Here is a 5,284-nt window from a genome sequence, read left to right as displayed (position 1 = left end):
TGCCTCCACCACCAGGTGTCTCAACACTGAGGCCCAGGTGTCGCATCCTGAGGCAGAGAGAAGTGGGGTGGAGTCTCCTGCTAAAAAGCAAGGGTGGGGGATAGGTGGAGAGCGGGGCCCAGGTGAGGTCTTTAAGTCCTGATGGGGCAGACTGCCAGGGGCTCAGGCTTCCCGGGGCGGGACGCAGCCCCTCCGGAGCAAGGCCCTGTGTGTTGTACACAGCCTGGCTCTGCAAGCGGCTCCGCACCCCAGGGAGGCCAAGAATGTGACAGGCACACCGCGCTCTATTTTTACTGGGAAGAAACTGAGGCTCAGGAGGCCTGTGGCTCTAAAAAACTGTGGGGCAATTAGGCAAAGAAATTAAATAAAAAGCATCCAGTTTGGAAAAGAAGTAAAACTATTTCTTTTTGCAGATGATCTGATCTTGTATAAAGAAAAATCTTAAGATGTCCACAATGAAACTATTATAGCTAATAAATAAATATAGCAAGGCCACAGGGTACATGATCAATACACAAAATTAATGAATTTGTATGCAATAAACAATCCTAAAAAGAAATGAAGAAAAAATCCATTTATAGTAATATTAGAATAAAATATTAGTAACAAATTTAACGAAAGTACAAAACTTATACTCTGAACACTATAAAAACACTGTAGAAAAAATGGAAGACCTAGTTACATGGAAAAACATCCCATGTTCATTGATTAGAGCACTTAACATTGTTATGATAGCAGTACTCCCCGAGGTAATCTGCAGATTCAACACAATCCCTATCGGAATCCCAGTTGGGTTCTTTGCAGAAATTGACAACTTGATCATAACATTCATATGGAAATTCAAGGGATCCTGAAAAATCAACTCTCGAAAAAGAAGACCAAAGCTGGAAGACTTACACCTCCTGATTTCAGAACTCACTGTTGATACATATGGTGCTGACACAAGATGGACAGAGACAAACGGAGCAGAGCCGAGAGTTCAGACGTAGACCTTTGCATTTATGGTCAGTTCATCTGTGACAACAATGCCAAGACTATCAAATATGGAAATAATGGCTTTTTAACAAATGGCACTGGGACAGCTGGGTAGCCACATGCAAAAGAATGAACCTCTATCTCACATCATACAAAAGTTAAGTTAAAATGAACCAGCCCTGGCTGGTGTGGCTCAGTGGACTGAGTGATGGTCTGTGGACCAAAGGGTCCTGGGTTCCATTCCCAATCAGGGCGCATGCCAGGGTTGCAGGCCAGGTTCCCAGTTGGGGGTGTGCGAGAGGCAACCACACATTGATGTTTCTCTTCCTCTTTTTCTCCCTCCTTTCCCCTCTCTCTAAACATAAATAAATAAAACCTTTAAAACAAATGAACTAAAGACCTAAATAAAAGAGTAAAAAATTATAAAACTGAGAAAAAAGTATATGAGAAAAATCTTCATGATCTTGGATTAGGCAATATTTTCTTAAACATGACACTAAATGCACAAGCAGAAACAACAAGATAAATTGAATTCCACTAAAATTAAAATGTTTTGTGCTTCAAAGGACACCATCAAGAAAGTGAAAAGACAACCCACAGAATGGGAGAAACTATTTGCAAATCATGCATCTGATAAGGAGTTTGTATCTAGATAAAAGAACTTTTACAACCCAGTAATAAAAGGACAAATAACCCAATTAAAAAACAGGCCAAAGACCTGAATCAGCATTGCTCCAAAGACAATTCACAAATGACCAAATTACAAATAGCCAGAAAAGCATAGGAAAAGGCGCTCATCATTAGCCACCAGGGAAATGCAGATCAAAACCACGGTGAGATACTGTTCCATACCCACTAGGATGGCTGTCATCAAAAAGTCAGACAATGACAGGTGTCCTCGAGCGTGGGGAGAAACCGGAACCTTCACGCACTGCTGGGGGGCGGTACCAGGGCAGCCACCGCGGAAAACAGGTTGGCAGCTCCTGGGAAGTTAAACGTAGAGTTACCATAGGACCCGCCCACTCTACTCTTAGGTGGGATACAAACCCAAGAGAAGTTAAAATGTTTACACAAATCTTACACATGCATATTCACAGCAGTGTTTTTCATAGCAGCCAAAAAAAGTGAAAACAACCCAAATGTCTGTCAGCAGATGAACGGAGAAACAAGACGTGGTGTGTCCCTGCAGTGGGACATTGTTCTACGAAAAGAAGAAATGCTAGTACTGCCACAATGTGGGCGAACCTCGAGCACATCGTGCTGAGAGAGAAAAGCCGGTCATGGACGACCACACCCAGTGCGATTCCCTTTGTGTGGAATGGCCGGAATAGGCAAACCCACGGAGGCAGAAGGAGATCGGTGTCGGTCCAGGAACAGGAACTCGAGGGGGATGGGAGTCTCCGCAGATGGGTGTGGGGTTTCTGCGCATGTGCTAGAAGCAATCAAGGGTACGCTTTAAACTGGTGAATCACGTGGCATGCAAATGACATCTCAATAAAGCCAGGACTTGGAAGCAAACAGTCTGCTGCTGAACTGGTCCCTGTGATGACAGGACCCATGCAGTCTAGTGGAGTGGCCGTCTCGGCAGCAGCACCAAGTGACTCGTGTACTGTTTCTCCCACGGGCACTGTGCTTCCCGGCGCGGGGCCTGCCCCTCGCTGGGCCAGCTTTCTCTCTCTATATTTTTCTCTATATATACTTTCTATTTTTTTTAAACCCAATCCTCTTTGAGTAAAAATAAAAATAGTGGCTGGGGAATGTGTACATCTCAGGCACAGGCTGAAGCAAACCTTTTACACAAACCAAAATAATTAAGGGAAAGGGTTTTACGTCTAGAAAAGCCACAAAGAAACCCCATGGAAAGGGGTTCTCAGAGAAAGGGCTGGTGGGAGGTGAGCTGAGGCTCTCACCACTGCCCTGGGGCCCTGGACAGTCTTCGTTCTTACAGGCGCGCTTTTCCCCAACGGCTCTTGTTCCTTCTCCAGGGGCACAGCCTGTGCGAGAAGGTGTGGACTGAGAGAGAGAACTCCGGGTGACAGAGCACAGAGGGCAGTTCAGTCCCATGCCACGGGGAGGGGAGGGGAAGAGGCGGGAGACGCAGTGGGCCAGGACCATCCAGGGCTGTGACCCAGGCTGAGGAATTTGGATGGTCATAATGGGTGACCTTGAGCAAGTCGCCCATAGATCTGAGCCCAATCCCACACCTGTATCTGCCCTCATAGGGCGGTAACGAGAATCCCGTGAGGATTATAGATTGCAACGTGCTTAACGGGGAGCTTGGAATGGAGCAAGCACTGGATAAATGTGGGCTGCTGTAATGAGGATGATGTTTCTTTGGCTGCCCCAGACCGCCTGACACAAGGCGAAGTTTAACTGAAATGGTAGAGAGAGACCGGACATAAACGTTGATCTCATCTCCTCCTGAAACTCCATCAGGGTGACAGTGCAGAACTAAAAACACCCGTGAGAACAGGAGAGGGGCCGATGCGAGCCCCAGCAGCCAGGGCGGCGGGGGGCGGGGCGGGGGGGGGGCCTGGGGTGGAGCCTGAGCTAGCCGGGCAGACGCAGCTCAACGTCTGTGGAGGGCGCACTGCCACGTGTGAGCAGGGGCTCCCGCGGACTCTCCGAAGTGCTCAGGACTCCGGGGCACCACATATTAAGGAAGGTGGGGGTGGGGGGGGGGGGGCGGGGAGTGGACTAAAAAGAGAGGGCTGGTGGAAAATCTGTGTGGGAGCAGATAGATGTCCTAGTACCCCTCTCCAAACCCATACCAACAACTGGTCGGCCCCTACCACGCCCCTCCCGCTCCCAGGAGACAGGAGCAGAGGGGATTCTGACCAGCAAACCCTGAGCAGCACAGGAGGATGGCGAGTCTTCTCTGCAACAGCACACCTCAGGAAACAGACATTTGGAGCCTCTGCCAGAAAGCTGGTTTGCCACCAGACCACCCCAGTGAAGCCCACCCCCCACCAATTGGATGCACAGCTTCCCACAGCTTTCACACGGGCCTATGAGGAGCACCAGGAGCAAATGGGAAAAACCTGGGGGAAACAGAGGCCGTGCAGGCAGCTGAATGAAACACCTGGGACAGCAAGTGTGCCTGGCAATGCTGAGGACATCTCTCAGAAAGCAGGCAAACAGAGAAGGAGAGGAGGACAGGGAAAGTAAGGACTGAGGACCGACCCAGAAAGTCGGTATATCAGACATAAACGTTCCAGAAACAGTAAATGAAGGAAGTTATCAAAGAAACATAAGAAAATTTTTCAAAACAGACAGATGTGAACGTCCAGCTTGAAAGGGTTCACCGAGCGCCCAGTCCGATGGGTGAAGACCCAGCAAGGCATGTCATCTGAAAACACCAGACGACCAGGAGCCTAGAAGAGAAGGAGGAAGGGAAGGAGAAAAAGAACAGGAAGTCCCCTACAAAGACATGGATCAAAATGTCACTGAATTTCTACAGCAAGGTAGACAATGGTACAGCAAATGTCTTGAAAACTATGAATGAGCCCTGGCCGGGTGGCTCAGTTGGTTGGAGCACTATCACCATCCCATACAACAAAAGGTCTCGGGTTTGATCCCTGGTCAGGGCACATACCTAGGCTGCAAGTTCAATCCCCAGTCAGGGTGAGTACGGAAGGCAGCTAATCAATATTTCTCTCACAACGATGTTTCTCTCCCTCTCTCTCTCCCCCACACTCTAAAATCAATAAGCATGTCCTCTGGTGAGGATAAAAAAAATCTGAATGAAAACAATTTTCAACCTGGAATTCTATGTCCAGCTAAACTATTGATCAAGGGTAGGTGTAAAATTAAAAGATTTTCGGACATGCCAGAATTAAAGGGAAAAAAGTATTTTCTGTGCACTATTTTTCAAAAAGTTACCAGAGGGTGAGCTCCACTAAACTGAAGGATTAAAGCAAGAAAAGGGAAGACATCTGACCCTGCCTGCAAGGGACTCTCCTGCAATCAACTGAGTGCAGGAGAGGTCGAGGAGAGGCCAAGTGGACAGCTGCGCACCAGGGACAGAGGGAGCCGAGGGCTGCGCGGGGACTCGGATGCATTTGGCTGTGTGGACAGTGACACAGAGACAGAGAGAGGTGCCGCGCATGGCCATCTGACGGGTTTGGGGAGAACTGGCAATAGAAACATAGAACACTAGAGAAATGAGAAACAAGGCAATTGTTAATGCCAGCAAATGGTAAAAGTATGAGGAAAAAGAGGCTAGTCAGAATATAGTCCTTGGATTAGTAAATATTTACACAGATGTGATAACATACATTCAACATAAATCCAGACTATCTATTTAATG

This window comes from Phyllostomus discolor, chromosome 5, assembly GCF_004126475.2.
Source record: "Phyllostomus discolor isolate MPI-MPIP mPhyDis1 chromosome 5, mPhyDis1.pri.v3, whole genome shotgun sequence".
Taxonomy (NCBI): Eukaryota; Metazoa; Chordata; class Mammalia; order Chiroptera; family Phyllostomidae; genus Phyllostomus; species Phyllostomus discolor.
This window is presented reverse-complemented; position numbering follows the sequence as displayed.